Here is a 17,524-nt window from a genome sequence, read left to right as displayed (position 1 = left end):
TTCCACATCCTCAGAATTCCTGCAGATTGATAGGAGAGAAGCCAGCTGAGCTTATGTAAGATAGGTTTGGGGCTAGGAACATAGGGGGCTGGAGCAATGGGAGAAGGGTGGAAGGAGGGATAGCGGAAGAGAGAAGGGGGAGGAAGAGAAGGAGGGGGGAGGGAAAGAGAGAAAACATCTACTTGCTCTTTCCCTTGTTTGGGGAAAACAATCCCTCTGGGGATGTTGTCAAGCTTTTTTTTTTATGGTATTTGTTAGCCACCTTCTATGTACTGCATTAAGCGTGGGGTCAACACAAGATAATTGGGTTGGACATAGTCCCTATCCCACATAGAGCTCACAGTCTTAATGCCCATTTTGCAGATGAGGGAACTGAGGTACAGAGAAGGTAAGTGATGTGCCCAAGGTCACAGAGCAGACAAGTAGAGGATCTGGGACTAGAACCCGTGTCCTCTGACTCGCAGGTCTGTGCCTTCTCCATTGGCTATGCTGTTTCTCAGTGTGGAAAGAAAGGTATCTATTTCTTTCCTGGGTGCTTCTGCACCACTTTCCTCGGATGGAAAGAATACCTTAACTGCCAGAAAAGGAAGCAAGATCTGCAGGAAAAGCAATTAAGAAGCAGTTGTGGTTACAAGGTCCAGCACAGGCATCAAATGAGGCAAATGCTTCTATTTTCTTCCAGACATCAGCTTGGTGTCGGCATCTGGTCTTAGAAGTTCTGTTTGGCATAGTTCCTCAGCCCTGCCCTGAGATTCATTCAGCATGACAAGCGGCAGCGCCTAGTGGAAGGAGCACAGGACTGTGAGTCAGAGGACCTGAGTTCTAATCCTCGTTCTGCCACTTGCCTACTGTGTGACCTTGGGCAAGTCACTTAACTTCTCTGTCTCAATTTTCTCATCTTTTTATGGTATTTGTTAAGTGCTTATTGATAATAATAATAATAACTGTGGTATTTGTTCAGTGCTTACTATATGCCAGGCACTGTACTAAGCACTGGGATGGATGCAAGGAAATCTGATTGGAACACAGTCCCTGTCCCATGTGAGGCTCACAGTCTAAATCCCCATTTTACAGATAACTGAAGGACAGGGAAGTGAATTGACTTGCCCAAGGCCACATAGCAAGTAAGTGGCAGAGTCAGTCTAATCTAATCAGGATTATCATTCTAATCTAATCAGTCTAATCAGAGTCAGGATTAGAACACATGACCTTCTGACTCCCAGGCCTGTGCTCTAGCCACTATGACATGCTGTTTTCCAAGTGCTTAATATAATAATAATAAATAATGTTGGTATTTGTTAAGCGCTTACTATGTGCAGAGCACTGTTCTAAGCGCTGGGGTAGACACAGGGGAATCAGGTTGTCCCACGTGGGGCTCACAGTCTTAATCCCCATTTTACAGATGAGGGAACTGAGGCACAGAGAAGTTAAGTGACTTGCCCACAGTCACACAGCTGACAAGGGGCAGAGCTGGGATTTGAACTCATGAGCTCTGACTCCAAAGCCCGTGCTCTTTCCACTGCGCCACGCTGCTTCTCCTAATGTACCTGGCACTGTATTAAGCACTGGAGTAGTTACAAGATAATCAACTTGGACACAGTAACTGTCCCACATAGGACTCGCAGTCCTAATTCCCCATTTTACAGATGAGATAACTGAGGCACAGAGAAGTTAAGTGACTGGCCCAAGGTCACAAAGCTGACAAGTGGTGGAGCTGGGCTTAGAACCCAGGTCCTCTGACTCCCAGGTCTATCAATCAATCAATCAATCATACTTATTCAGTGCTTACTGTGTGCAAAACACTGTACTAAGTACTTGGGAGAGTACAATTAACAGAGTTGGTAGACACATGCGCTACCCACAGTGAACTTACAGTCTAGTTGGGAAGAGGCCCATGCCCCTTCCACTTGTCAAAGCTGCTTCTCATCTATAGAATGGGGACGAAATACCTGTGGTTCTTCCCAATCAGACCTTGTGTCCCATGTGGGACAGGTACTGCATCTGATTATATTGTATCTACCCCAGTTTTTGGCACAAAGTAAACACTTGACAAATACCACAAATATTATTAATTTCTTCCTCAACTTTCCCTGTCCCTGTCAAAACTGGCTACAGTGCTTTTACCTTGGACAGCCAGTTTCAAGAAGAAATGCCCATGCTTGACTTTTTTGGCAGTCAGTCATTCTGCCTGAGAGCCAGGGAAGGCAAGGGTGGATTCATTGAGGCCCTCAGGAAAGAAGCATCTAGTTATCCCCATTTCAAAAAGGAAAAAAAAAAACAAAGTTAGAAAAGGAGGAGGGGTCCACAGCCCATGTCCAACTCAAGCTTTTGTCCACAAGTGCTTAGTACAGTGTTATGCACACAGTAAGTACTCAATAAATATGATTGATTGATTGAGTTCCTTTAAGAGATGATTTTTTGAGATCTTGTAGACTGTAGAGTGCAGCTCTAAACTATAAGCTTGGAACTTAAAGTTCCTCCCTCTAGGCTGCAAGCTCCTTGTGGTCAGAGAACGTGTCTACCAACTCTTGTATTGTACTCTCCAAGTGCTTAGATGAGTACTCTGCATGCAGTAAGCTCTCAGTAAACATGATTGATTTATTATAGGTTCTGTCTCTGTTTCTCTCTTGCTTCCGAAGAATTGTGGTTGGGGTCTCCATCTTATCAGCAGAGAGGGCTTGGGCCTCATCAAAAAGGCCCCCAGACTGTAAGAAGCTAAGTCAAATCTCTTCCCACAGCAGTTGATCCCCTGGGTTCCAACCCCAGAACTTCCTGAAGAACTTCATGAATCTGCTTACCACACTGCCGGAAGGAGAGGAGGAAGAGCGATGACTCTGAGGGCAGAGGGAGAAAGGGAAAGAGATAGGGATGGTAGGGGATGGGACAGAGCAAAGCAGTGCCTTCATTCATTCATTCAATCATATTTATTGAGAACTTATTGGGAGAGTTCAACATAAGAATAAACAGACACATTCCCTGCCCACAACAAGCTTTCAGTCTAGAGGACAGAGGTTATGATAGCCACCCAGGCCACTCCCAGTGTATGACTGTGGTCCAGGCAGTCAAGAAAAGCATGGCCTAGTGAGAAGAGCCCTGGCCTGGGAGTCAGGGAACCCAATTTCTAATCCTGGCCTTCCAAATGCTTGCTGTGTGACCTCAGGCAAGTCACTCCACTTCTCTGTGCCTCTCTTTCCTCCACTGTAAAATCAGGATTCATTACCTGTTCTCCAACTTAGACTGTGAGTCCATGTGGAATAGGGACTGTGTTTGGCCTAAAATAACTTGTTTCCACCCCAGTGCTTCAACAGCCTTGGGCACAAAGTAAGTGTTTAACAAATACCATAGAAAAAAAATGAAAGCCAACAGCTACATCTTGGGCCTGGAATTCATGCACCACTTCCCCTGGAAGGGTCTCAGATCCCTCCACAATGGCCATGGCCCAGGGTGTAGGTTCTGTGGGTGACGATGGCCAAATGATGGGTGAATCACCTTGCCAGTTCCACGGGCGAACTCTTAGGGAAGGTGGGATCGCTGATGCCAGTGCTTTTTCCTCCTCTGCCCTTTCTTTAAATCCTCTCGGCACTGTCAACTGTGTAAATTTATACAGCAAGCCACCGCTCGAAACAGCAGAGTTATTAATAACCCAATGTGAACTGGGGGCTGCAGATTGATTGTGAGGAAGCTTCCGGAATCTATTGCTAGCCAGAGCCAGCGGGTAGTGCAGGTGGGGGCTGCAGGCTTGTCCTCAACAGACCCCCGTCCACTTAATAGCAAGGGACCTTAGCAGCTTGGCCAGACACTGTGGGGACACCCTGGACAAACACGAGCAAAAAACTAAGCGCTTGCCAAACCGGCTTGGCTCAGGAACCATGTGCACGAGCCTGGGAGTCTGAAGTACCTGAATTCTAATCCTGGCTCTGCACTTGTCGGCTTGTGGCCTTGAGCAAGTCACTTAACTTCTCTGTACTTCAGTTACTTCATCTGCAAACTGGGGACTAAGACTTTGAGCCCCATGTGAGACAAGGACTGTGTCCAAGCTGATTAGCTTGTATCTACCTCAGTGCTTAGAACAGTGCTTGACACGTACTAAGCGCTTTCCAAACTACCATTATTATTATTAATAATGTTGGTATTTGTTAAGCGCTTACTATGTGCCGAGCACTGTTCTAAGCGCTGGGGTAGACATAGGGGAATCAGGTTGTCCCACGTGGGGCTCACAGCCTTAATCCCCATTTTACAGATGAGGGAACTGAGGCCCAGAGAAGTTAAGTGACTTGCCCACAGTCACACAGCCAACAAGTGGCAGAGCTGGGATTTGAGCTCATGAGCCCTGACTCCCAAGCCCGTGCTCTTTCCACTGAGCCACGCTGCTTCTCCAATATAACTCCTGATTAGAGAGGAAAATCAGCATAGGTTCTGAACCCCTTAGAGTGGCTCCCGGCTGCTGCCGATTCCCCAAAAGAGAGAGTTATCAAGCTCACCACCCTCTAGGGAAGAGTGGGAAAGAGAGGAAACGGTCAGTGTTCAGAGGCTGAAGTCTGCCATCAGCCTCTAGAGAAGTAGTGTATCTAGTGGATAAAGCACGGGCCTGGGAGTCAGAAGGATTTGGAGCCTAATCCCAGCTTCGCCACTTGTCTGCTGTGTGACTTGGGGCGTGTCACTTAAATTCTCTGTGCCTCAGTTACCTTTCTCTGTAAAATGGGGATTAAGATGGTGAGCCTCATGTGGGACACGGACTGTGTCCAAACCTGATTGGCTTAGAATAGTGCCTGACACAAAGTGAATGCTCATAAATACCACTTAAAAAATAAAGCAATTTGGCACGAGGTGTGCAGGGTGAGGGGGTACCCACAGTGTCTACTTTCGAGGTGTCACTGATTCCTGAACTGGGGCAGTGCAATTGCAATCAATCAATCAATCAATGGTACTTATTGGGCATTTATTATGTGCAAAGCACTGTTCTAGTAGCTCTGAGAGTACAATACAGTGTGGCCTAGTAGATAGAGCCCAGGCCTGGGAGATAGAAGACTCCACCTCTTACCTGCTGTGGGATTTTGGATAACTCACTTAACTTACCTCATTTCCCTCATCTGCAAAATGGAGGTTCAATGCCTGTTCTCCCGCTTACTGAGACTGTGAGAACCCCATGTGGGACCTGATTATCTTGTATCTACCACAGCATTTAGTACAGTGCTTGGCACATAGTAAGCGATTAATAAGTACTATTATTATAATTAGCAGGCACATTCCCTGCCAATAACGAGCTTACCCTGGCCACTTCTCCAGAAGCGACACTTTGGTCCCCGCGGAGAGGGCAGGAGGAGATGAAGTCTGGATAAGTCTAGGGAAATCATCAGTATCATCATCACTATCATGATAATAATGATGATCACCAGCTCCCTGCAGGCAAGGACCTGTGATGATGGGACATCTGATGGGAGAAATGTTCCTCTAGACTGTGAGCATGTTGTGGGCAGGAATATATGTGTTGTTATATTGTACTCTCTCAAACAGTACAGTGCTTTGCACACAGTAAGTGTTTAATAAATATGATTGAACTAATGAATGCCAGTCGGACTCTGCAGCTCCAGCCAGTTCACACATGACATGCAAGAGACAGTTGAGCTCACAGCAAGGCAAGAGGGCACTGCTGGGCCACTGCACTTCTCTGTGCCTCAATTATCTCATCTGTAAAATGGGAATTGAAACTGTGAGCCCCATGTGAGACAGGGACTCTATCCACTCTGATTACCTCATATTCATTCATTCATTCATTCATTCATTCAATAGTATTTATTGAGCGCTTACTATGTACAGAGCACTGTACTAAGCGCTTGGGATGAACAAGTCGGCAACAGATAGAGACAGTCCCTGCCGTTTGACGGGATTACAGTCTAATCGGGGGAGACGGACAGACAAGAACAATGGCAATAAATAGAGTCAAGGGGAAGAACATCTCGTAAAAACAATGGCAACTAAATAGAATCAAGGCGATGTACAATTCATTAACAAAATAAATAGGGTAATGGAAATATATATAGTTGAGCGGACGAGTACAGTGCTGTGGGGATGGGAAGGGAGAGGTGGAGGAGCAGAGGGAAATAGGGGAAAAAGAGGGTTTAGCTGCGGAGAGGTAAAAGGGGGGTGGCAGAGTGAGTAGAGGGAGAAGAGGAGCTCAGTCTGGGAAGGCCTCTTGGAGGAGGTGAGTTTTAAGTAGGGTTTTGAAGAGGGGAAGAGAATCAGTTTGGCGGAGGTGAGGAGGGAAGGCGTTCCAGGACCGTGGGAGGACGTGGCCCAGGGGTCGACGGTGGGATAGGCGAGACCGAGGGACGGTGAGGAGGTGGGCGGCGGAGGAGCGGAGCGTGTGGGGTGGGTGGTAGAAAGAGAGAAGGGAGGAGAGGTAGGAAGGGGCAAGGTGATGGAGAGCCTTGAAGCCTAGAGTGAGGAGTTTTTGTTTGGAGCAGAGGTTGATAGGCAACCACTGGAGTTGTTTAAGAAGGGGAGTGACAGGCCCAGATCGTTTCTGCAGGAAGATGAGCCGGGCAGCGGAGTGAAGAATGGACTGGAGCGGGGCGAGAGAGGAGGAAGGGAGGTCAGAGAGAAGGTTGACACAGTAGTCTAGCTGGGATATAACAAGAGCCTGTAGCAGTAAGGTAGCCGTTCGGGTGGAGAGGAAAGGGCGGATCTTGGCGATATTGTAGAGGTGAAACTGGCAGGTCTCGGTAACGGATAGGATGTGTGGGGTGAATGAGAGAGACGAGTCAAGGATGACACCGAGATTGCGGGCCCAGAGCTTAGAACAGTGCCTGGCACGTAGTAAGTGCTTAACAAATACCATTAACAGCAATAACAACCTCTTCCTTGTCTGTGATAATAGAGAGGAGGACATCTTCAGCTGTTCCTCTGCCCTGCTTCCCCGAGGGTGGGAGCTCTAAGAGACTCCAGTCTGGTCCTTTTGTGGACAGAAGGAGGAGGGGCTCATGGGTCTGTTGTTTTTTAAAACTGCCGACATGGCCTTGAGATATATTAAACAGAAGGGTGACATGCACCAATTGGACAGTAGCCCTTCCACTACACTCCGCTTTGGGCAGGCTATTATTTTTAGTCCAGTGCTTGGCAAATAGTAAGTCAATCAATCAATCAATCAATCAACGAAATAATCAATAATATTTATTGAGTGCATACTACGTGCAGGGCACTGTGCTCCCTGCACAAAGTGAGCTTATAGTCTAGAGGGGGAGACAGACACTAATAAGAATAAATAAATAAGTGATTTGTAATATATAATGTAAAGATGTATACATAGTTTTATGAGGACAGAGTAAAAGGATGGAATATGGAAGCTGGGAGGAAGTGTTAGTTAAAGGAGTTGGGGGTGTTTGGCTTGGAGAAGAGAAAGCTAAGAAGTGATTTAATAGCTGTTTTCAAACCTCTGAAGGGTTTTTATGGGAAAGAGAACCTGACTTATTGTTCACCATTATTGCAGAGGAATGAATCAGTGGAAAATGGGGTATGCAGAAGAAGGATTTCGTGACTTCCCCCAAGGGGCGAGCATTAGCAATATGGCAGCCCTGCATGGGCAAATGAGCATTTGGTGGACTGGGCTGGGGTGGATCATATAAAGAGTAGAACTACCTAATAGTCTACCAGTTCTCCTTAATCACCCTTCTACTGAACCAAATGAGAGGTGGTGGTTCCTCTGGCAGGTAGTTAATCAGTCAGCCAGTGATATTCATTGAGTACCTACAGAACACAAAACACAGTTCTAAGTGATTGGAAAATACAACCGAAGCAAGGCACACGTTTCCTGTCCTTAAGGAGTTTTCAATCTGCTGGGGGAAACAGAAATCTATACAAATAGTGGGGGCAGAAGGAAGAACAAAGATATGAGGCAGTAGTAGAAATAAGGCTGAGGGAGCTGAATAAATAGTTGAATATACATTTGAATAAATGTGTACATAAGTGCCGAGGTTAGGAATAATGCATAATGCACCAGAGAGATTTTATATGTATATATGTCCTTTTTATTTGAAGCAGCCATCACTATTGGTGACATTTACCTAACAGTGCTTTTGTGGCCGAAAAAGTTAATGTGGGCTCCACATCCTTTGCTGTGGTGTTATATTTGGAATAAAATACATAAGTGTTAAGAGCGGTTTTTGCAACTAACATGATAGGAATCAATCAGGAAAGGTTTCCTGAAGGAGGTGAGGTTTTTTTTTCAATAGGAGAGCTCTGAAAGTGGGGAGAGCAGTGGTCTGGCAAATTTGATCAGGGAAGAAATTCTAAGCTGGGGAAACAGCAAAAGTGATGGATCAGAGGCGGGAGAGTTGACAGTGAGGAAAGGTAGGCAGGATAGCTCAAGAGAAACAAAGAGTGTGAGCTGGAGAGTAACAGATAGAGAGGGGCTGACTGCTGCAGTAAGTGTCTTCGCCCCCACAGACCCCCAGCCACCAGTTCCCATTCCACCCCCCCTGCTCGGGCCCGGGGACATTGCGCTCTCCTTCTCGACCCTGGGGACATTGTACCCCCCTGTTCGGGCCTGGGGACATTGTGCTCCCCTGCTCGGCCCTAGGAACATTGTGTCCCCTGGGAACATTGTGCTCCCCAACCGCCCCCCCACTACGCCTGAAGCGGCCATTTTGGGAAGCCCTCACTCCCTCTTCCCCCTTGAGGTGATTCATCTCCCCCGCCCCCGCCCCGGGTGATGATGTCCTTGTTCTCACCGTGTTACCTTACCTTAACAGCCGCCTACAGCCGCAACCCACCCTGGACAACCTCAGGGCCCCCACCGCCGCCTCCGGGACATTTGATTCTGAGCTCCGGCACACTCTCTCGGCCACTAGCCGCTTGACTTTGAGTCTGATCGGGTCGGGTTGGGTCAACCCCCGACCCTGGTCATCGCCTGCTTATTAACACTATTGTATTGTATCATACTGTACCATGTTGCTATATTACCGATTTCGCTTGTTATGGTTTATTGTCGTCAGTGCTGCCACCCACCTCTCTGGCCTCACCAGCCGCCTGACTTTGAGTTTGATCAGGTCGACCCTTAATCAAGCCTACCCCCGACCCTGGTCATCGCCGGCTTATTAACACTACTGTATTGTATCATACTGTATCATGTTGCTATATTGCCGATTTCATTTGTTACTATTTATTGTTGTCAGTGCTGCCACCTACCTCTCTGGCCTCACCATGTCCCTCCTTCTCCCCTCCTCCTGCCCGCCCCTTCCTATCCTCCCCTTCCCCTTCCCCTCTCTCGCTCAGCTCTTTCCCGCTCTCTCCTCTGCCTCCTCCCCCCCTTCCCTCCCCCGCCCTAGAACCCCACTTTACCAGTGCTACCCCTCTTCCCCCTCCCCCTACTCTCCCCCCACCAAACCCCCGCCTCACCCCCTCCCCCCTTCCCTCTTCCCCACCCACGCCCCATCCCAGTCCTCCTGTCCCACTGCTACCCCTCATTCCCCTCTCCCTGTCCAGGGCCCCGCCACCTCCTTCCTATCCAAACCCTCCCCTCCCCCGCTCTCCCCTTCCCCCCCTTGCACCCACAGCTACTTTCAAGTGTGGCCTCTGGAACCCCCACTCCATTACAGGTAAACTACCTTTCGTCCATGACCTTTTCCTTTCCCGCTCTCTCCTCCTCCTCGCCCTTTCAGAAACGTGGCTCACTCCCGAAGACACGGTCTCCGCCGCTGCTCTCTCCAGCGGAGGCCTCTCCTTCTCCCACTCCCCCAGACTCACCAGTAAGGGGGGAGGCATCGGCTTCCTCCTCTCACCCCGTTGCCGCTTCCGCACTATCCCTCCTCCCCCCTCCCTCTCCTTCCCCTCCTTCGAAGCCCATATCATTCGCCTCTACCACCCACTCCAGTTACTTGTCGCTGTCATCTACCGCCCTCCTGGTCCCACCTCCGACTTCTTCAACCATCTAGACCCCTTTCTCACCTTCCTTCTCTCCTTCTCTCTGCCCACTCTGATCCTTGGAGACTTCAACATCCATACGGATGTACCCGACGACTCCTCTGCCGCCCGCCTGCTATCCCTCCTCGACTCTGCCGACCTCCTCCTCCACCATACCGCGCCCACTCACCGACTCGGTCACACCCTCGATCTCATCATCTCCTACCGCTGCACTATCTCCTCCCTCACCAACTCTGAAATCCCTCTCTCTGACCATAACCTTCTCACCTGCCTCATCTCTCACACTCCCTCCCCCTGCAAATCTTCACTACTGCCCCACATAGACCTCCGCTCTCTCGATCCCATCCGTCTTTCCAATAGCATCTCTCCTCACCTTGCCGCCCTGTCCTCTCTTCCCACTCTCGACGATCAGGTCTCCGCTCTCAACTCCACCCTCTCTACTCATCTCGACTCTCTCGCCCCCCTTTCTCTCCGCCGCTCTCGCTCCACTAACCCACAGCCCCGGATCACCTCCTCCGTCCGCCTCCTACGCTCCTATGCTCGAGCTGCTGAGCGCTGCTGGCGAAAGTCCAAGCAGCAAGCCGACCTCACACACTTCAAATTTATCCTTTCCTGCCTTAACTCTGCCCTCTCCTCCGCCAGGCAAAGCTTCTTCTCCTCCCTCATCGACACCCATGCCCGTCACCCCCACCGATTGTTCCGGACCTTTAACTCTCTCCTTAGGCCCCCTGTTCCTCCCCCTCCCCCATCTCTCACCCCCAATGATCTGGCCACCTACTTCATCACAAAAATCAACACAATCAGGTCTGACCTCCCCAAAGTCACCCCTCCGCCTCTCCCCTCCCCTCCACCAACCCTCTCCCCTACTTTTCCATCCTTCCCCGCAGTATCCTCAGAGGAGATCTCCTCCCTCCTCGCAAGTGGCACCCCCTCCACCTGCGCCTTGGACCCCATTCCCTCTCACCTTATTAAAACCATCGCCCCTGGCCTCCTCCCTTCCTTAACTTCTATTTTTATCCACTCACTCTCCAATGGCTCCTTCCCCTCTGCCTTCAAACATGCCCACGTCTCCCCCATCCTAAAAATCCCGCTCTTGACCCCACTTCCCCCTCCAGTTATCGCCCTATCTCCCTACTACCCTTCCTTTCCAAAATCCTAGAACGAGTCGTCTACAATCGATGCTTAGAATTCCTTAACTCCCATTCTCTCCTGGACCCCCTCCAATCTGGCTTCCGTCCCCTCCACTCTACCGAGACTGCTCTCTCTAAGGTCACCCATGACCTCCTTCTTGCCAAATCCAATGGCTCCTACTCCATTCTGATCCTCCTTGACCTCTCTGCTGCCTTTGACACTGTCGACCATCCCCTCCTCCTCCATACCTTATCTCACCTTGGCTTCACGGACTCCGTCCTCTCCTGGTTCTCCTCTTACCTCTCTGGCCGGTCATTCTCGGTCTCCTTCATGGGCGCCTCCTCCCCCTCCCATCCTTTAACTGTTGGAGTTCCTCAAGGGTCAGTTCTTGGCCCTCTTCTGTTCTCCATTTACACTCACTCCCTTGGTGAACTCAATCGCTCTCATGGCTTTGACTACCACCTCTACGCAGATGACACGCAGATCTACATCTCTGCCCCTGTCCTCTCCCCCTCCCTTCAGGCTCGCATCTCCTCCTGCCTCCAGGATGTCTCCACCTGGATGTCGGCCCGCCACCTAAAACTCAACATGAGCAAGACTGAGCTCCTCATCTTCCCTCCCAAGCCTGGTTCTCTCCCAGACTTCCCTATCACCGTGGATGGCACGACCATCCTTCCCGTCTCTCGGGCCCACAATCTCGGTGTCATCCTTGACTCGTCCCTCTCGTTCACCCCACACATCCTATCCGTTACCAAGACCTGCCGGTTTCACCTCTACAATATCGCCAAGATCCACCCTTTCCTCTCCACCCAAACGGCTACCCTACTGCTATGGGCTCTTGTTATATCCCGGCTAGACTACTGTGTCAGCCTTCTCTCTGATCTCCCTTCCTCCTCTCTCGCCCCGCTCCAGTCTATTATTCACTCCGCTGCCCGGCTCATCTTCCTGCAGAAACGATCTGGGCATGTCACTCCCCTTCTTAAACACCTCCAGTGGTTGCCTATCAACCTCCACTCCAAACAAAAACTCCTCACTCTAGGCTTCAAGGCTCTCCATCACCTTGCCCCTTCCTACCTCTCCTCCCTTCTCTCTTTCTAATGCCCACCCCGCATGCTCCTCTGCCGCCCACCTCCTCACCATCCCTCCGTCTCGTCTATCCCGCCATTGACCCCTGGGCCACGTCTTCCTGCGGTCCTGGAATGCCCTCCCTCCTCACCTTTGCCAAACTAATTCTCTTCCCCTCTTCAAAACCCTACTTAAAACTCACCTCCTCCAAGAGGCCTTCCCAGACTGAGCTCCCCTTCTCCCTCTACTCCCTCTACCAACCCCCCTGCACCTCTCCTCAGCTTAACCCTCTTTTCCCCCTATTTCCCTCTGCTCCTCCCCTTCTACCTTCCCATCCCCTCAGCACTGTACTCGTCTGCTCAACTGTATATATTTTCATTACCCTATTTATTTTGTTAATGAAATGTACATCACCTTGATTCTATTTAGTTGCCACTGTTTTTACGAGATGTTCTTCCCCTTGACTTTATTTATTGCGGTTGTTCTTGTCTGTCTGTCTCCTCCGATTAGACTGTAAGCCCATCAAAGGGCAGGGACTGTCTCTATCTGTTGGCGACTTGTTCATTCCAAGCGCTTAGTACAGTGCTCTTCACATAGTAAGCGCTCAATAAATACTATTGAATGAATGAATGAATAAATACGATTGATTGAATGAATGAATGAATGAATGAATATAAGATTGGAAGACCTGATTGAGAACCTTGACGCTGGTTGTAAGGAGTCTTTTGCTTGGTGTTGAGGAGGTAGTTTTTCTCTTCTTTTCCCTTCTCTCTCATCAGGCTGAAACTCTAGAATTATAAATTGAAACAGGTCGCCAAGGAAAATTGTGGTGCTTCCCTCCCCTGGTAGGGTAAACATTCACCTGCCTGGAGGCAGGAGACTGGACTAGATTGTTATCTGGAGTTCTTTCCAGCTCTGGGTTCTAGGATTCTGTAGTCTTTGTCAAGTCTGACCTTTCTGCAGCTGGAAATCCAGACCTGCAGGCCCTGGGGGCCTGCGCTGCTTTGCACGAGGCCGTCCTAGAGGTGCAGATCTTTGTGTAGCTGCTAGTTTTTTCCAACTAGCACAGTTGTTTCCATGCAGAGCTCTGGGGTGTCCTTTGGGCCCTGCTGTGGTTATTCTGAATGCCAACCATCGGCTCGGGAAAGGAACGTGACGCAGCAGACAGATCTTTGGCTTTCCAGTGTCTGGAGCGTCTTGAGGCCCAGTGGCCCTATTAATCGGCAATTTCATTTGCCTATTCTTTGTGGTTTACTGGTCCATATGGAGATTAAATGACAGGATAAAACATGCAAGCTGGGTTACTCCTGCAAGCTTAATGCACTCTGCAGAGGCGGCAATGCTGGAGGGATGAGTTGATTTACTTTTTAATGATGCATATTCTCCCTCTCACTCCCCTTTCTCTCTCTTTCCCTCTCTTCCCTTGGCTAATTAATTGTACAAATCCTCTTAAAGTATTACTTTCTCATTGGCCGTCCTTCCTCCTCAGCTGCCAGCACCCTAGATGAGGTTAAAAACAGCTTGGGGTTGGTGGTGTTGACAGCAGCAGAGATGAGATGCACAAGGCATCAGATCCAGAAGCAGCATTGCCTAGTGGATAGAGCACAGGACTGGGAGTCAGAAGGACCTGGGTTCTAATTCCGGCTCTGCCACTTGTCTGCTATGAGACTTCAGACGAGTTATTTCACGTCTCTGGGCCTCAGTTACCTCATCTGTAAAATGGAGATTAAGACTGTAAGCCCCACGTGACACAGGGACTGTGTCCCACCTGATTAGCTTGTAACTACCCCAACACTTAGAACAGTGCTTCACATATAGTAAGTGCTTAACAAATATCATAACTATTATTATTATTATTATCTTCACAGTAGGGCAGGGAACTGGGAGAGAAAGTGGCAGGGCTGGTGCAGATCGGATCCCAGCTGCTTCAGGATGTCTGCACTCCCACTAGAGACAGCAGGTTGGAAAGAGTTAATTGACTGTAAGCTTGATTCTAGATTGTCAGTTCATTGTGAGCAGGAAACAGTGCCTGATAACTCATTCATTCATTCAGTCGTATTTATTGAGTGCTTACTGGGTGCAGAACACTGTACTAATTGCTTGGAAAGTAAAATTTGGCAACAAACAGAGACAGTCCCTGCCCAACAAAGGGCTCACTCTGTTCTATTATACTCACCCAAGCACTTACTACAGTGCTCTGCACATAGTAAGTGCTCAATACATACCATTGACTCCAGCTCCTTGATCACAAATTTAATTACTGATTCTACGATATTAATTGTGGTATTTGTTTAGTGCTTCCTATATGCCATCACTATACTAAGTGCTGGGGTAGATTCAAGTTAATCAGGTCCCATCTGGGGCTCACAGTCTGAGTAGAAGGGAGAACAGGTTTTGAATCCCCATTTGTCAGATGTGGGAACTGAGATACAGAGAAGTTAAGTGACTTGGCTAAAGCCACACAGCAGATAAGGGGCAGAGCCATGATTAGAACCCAAATGCTCCAACTCGTGGGAGGATGAAGAGATGTGATCAAAGCACCATGAGTAGCTTATCTTGAGAGAAATGAAAAGTGCCAGCTGGGGTGTGGTGGGAGAAGGGAGAGAGAGCTGATAGAATGTCTTTAAACGGAAGGTCCTGAAACGAGGAGAAACGGGCAACAAGATCCTTCAATGGCAAGAGGGGAGACTTGTTCAGAACAATGTTTTAGAAAAATGATCCTGGCAGGGAGAATGTGAGGAGGCTGATGCAGTAATTAAGGCACAATAAGACAATCAATCTATGGTATTTACTGAGTGTTCACTGAGTGCAGAGCACTGAACTAAGCACTTGGGATACTACAATATAATGTTTCCTGCCCAAGACAAGTTCCTGGACCAGTGTAGGGACGGTTTGAATGGAGAAGAAAGAGCAGATCCTAGATTGTTATGGAGGAAAAAAGGAAACATTGACAGGATTTGTTGTCAGATTCAATATGGGAGTTGAAAGAGAAGGAGGAATCAAGGGTAATGTCAAGGTTTCAGGCTTGAGAGGCGGGGAGGAAGTGGTGTTGTCAACTGTGATGTCAAAGTTAGATGACTAATAATTGTGGTATTTGCTTAGGGCTTACTATAATAATAATCATTATGGTATTTGTTAGGTGCTTACTGTACTAAGCTCTGGAATAGGTAGAAGATAATCAGGTTGGACACAGTCCCTCTCCTAGAGGAATTAAGGTTTAATTAATTTCCTGCTCCTCTGCTCTCCACACCAAACATCTCTCCTGAATGGTCATCTCTTCGGGGATGCTAACATGGAGGCCACACCTGGCCTAAGAGATAGAGCCTTCCAACAGAAACAAAGATTGAGACTCAGTCGGAAGAGTCCCGCGCTGTGAACCTATGTGAAAGTATTAATTGTGGCACCAGTGGCTTGTGCATCTCCACTTACATTCTCTCTTCCTTTCCAGTTCTGTTGTCCCTGGAACATCGAGTTCAGCAACTGAGTAGGTGGCCAGAGCTGCAGAATGCCACAAACTGCATAAGAAGCTGTTGTACATACAGGACGCATTGACGGACAAAGTGACTGCAACATCGTGCCGGTGCTGCGCTATGGTACCAAGACCTAGCAGGAGAAGAGGTAGTTAATGGCAGTATTAAAAAGCACTTACTGTGTGCCAAGCGCTGAATTATGTACCGGGAAATAATTCAAGGGAGAGCATTGGACAGGGTCCTTGGCTCTCAAGGGAAAGCAGAGAAAGGGGACTGGTGACATTTAATCAGTCAATTAATCAGTCATATTTATTGATCACCTTCTGTGTGTAGAGCACTGTACTGTGTGGTTGGGAGAGCACTTACTGTGGGCAAAGCACTGAATTATGCACTAGAAAATAATTCATGGGAAAGTATTGGACAGGGTCCTTGGCTCTCAAGGGAAAGCATGGAAAGGGAACTGGTGACATACAAGCAATCAGTTAATGAATCATATTTATTGATCTCCTTCTGTGTGCAGAGCATTTTACTGAGTCCTTGGGAGAATACAATATAACAGCTTTGGTAGACAAATTCCCTGCCCACAACAAGCTTATGGACTAGAGAGGGGAGACAGATATTAATACAAGAAAATGTTACATTCACTCAATCGTACTTAATGAGCGCTTAATGTGTGCAGAGCACTGTACTAAGTACTTGGGAGAGTACAATGTAACAATAAACAGATACATTTCCTGTCCACATGGAGCTTACAGTCTAGAGAAAATTAAGCCAGCTAAGAGATGTCTTGCGAACATAAATGCTGTTGAGCTGAGGGAAGGGTGAATTAAGGGAGAAAATCCAAATGCAAGAGTAACACAGAAGGAAATGGGAGAAGAGGAAATGAGGGCTTAAATGGGGGAAGGCCCTTTTTAATAAACCTTTGAAGGTGAAGAGAGTGATAGTCTGTCAGATGTGAAGAGGGAAGGCATTCCAGAACAGAGGCAGGATGTGGGGGAGAGGTCGGTGGCAAGATAGATGAGATAGAGATATGGTGAGTAGGTTGGTATTAGAGGTACTACGTGTGCAGACTGGGTTTCAGTAGGAAATCAGGGAGGTAAGTAGGGGCAGGCAAGATGATCGAGTGTTTTAAAGCCAGTGGAAAAGATAAAACCAGAAAAAAAGGAAAATCAACATAGAAGGTGGAGGCAGGGATAAATGGAACAAGCAATAAAATAGAAGCTGCAGGATCCCGGGGCTCGGAGAGCAGACTTCCAGGCTTCTCGGGGCTCAGAGTCCAACAGTGGCAGTCACAGAGAGAGCCACAGCTGCGGTCTTCCCATGTCCTGATCCAGTGGAGCCGCCTCCGCTGTCACTGCCGCCGTCCTTCCTTCCCACCCAGATGGAGCAAGGCAGATGAGGAGCAAGGCGGCCCTGGGATGAGGCGGTGGGCAGAGTGAAAGGGGTGGTGCGGGCTACTGGCCAAGCGGCTCAGCCGAGATGGAGCAAGGAAGATTGGGATGAAGGCTCTGGGATGAGGTGGTTCGAGGGGGTGGCGGGCGGCACAGGTTCCAAGTGAAGCCGTTTAGCTCTCTGGTGGACCGGGAAGCCAAAGCCCATGCTTCCATTGCTTTTCTTTCCCCCCAGGCTGGAGACTGACTCAGTGATCACTGCTGGTTTTGCCCCCCCAAGTTATTCTGCTATTTTTCAGAGCTCCTTCTAGGCTTCTTCACCTCATAGAATGCCCTCAGTGGCTCTTGGGTCAGAAACCCTCACCACTAATAACATAGACTGAGCTGGAAATTCCAGGACTAGAATCTAGGTCAACTGATTCCCAGAGGAGAGGTCTTCCTTGGGACCATCAGCAAAGTAAGTTCCTGAAGTCCATGTTAGGGAGCAGGCATTAAGCCTGAGGTCCCAATCCGATAGGGAAGGAAGGATAAGATAGGGCCACACACATT

Source organism: Ornithorhynchus anatinus, chromosome 4 (genome assembly GCF_004115215.2).
Source record: "Ornithorhynchus anatinus isolate Pmale09 chromosome 4, mOrnAna1.pri.v4, whole genome shotgun sequence".
In the NCBI taxonomy this organism is placed as follows: Eukaryota; Metazoa; Chordata; class Mammalia; order Monotremata; family Ornithorhynchidae; genus Ornithorhynchus; species Ornithorhynchus anatinus.
The sequence above is the reverse complement of the archived record's forward strand: the minus strand, read 5'-3'. Positions refer to the sequence as shown.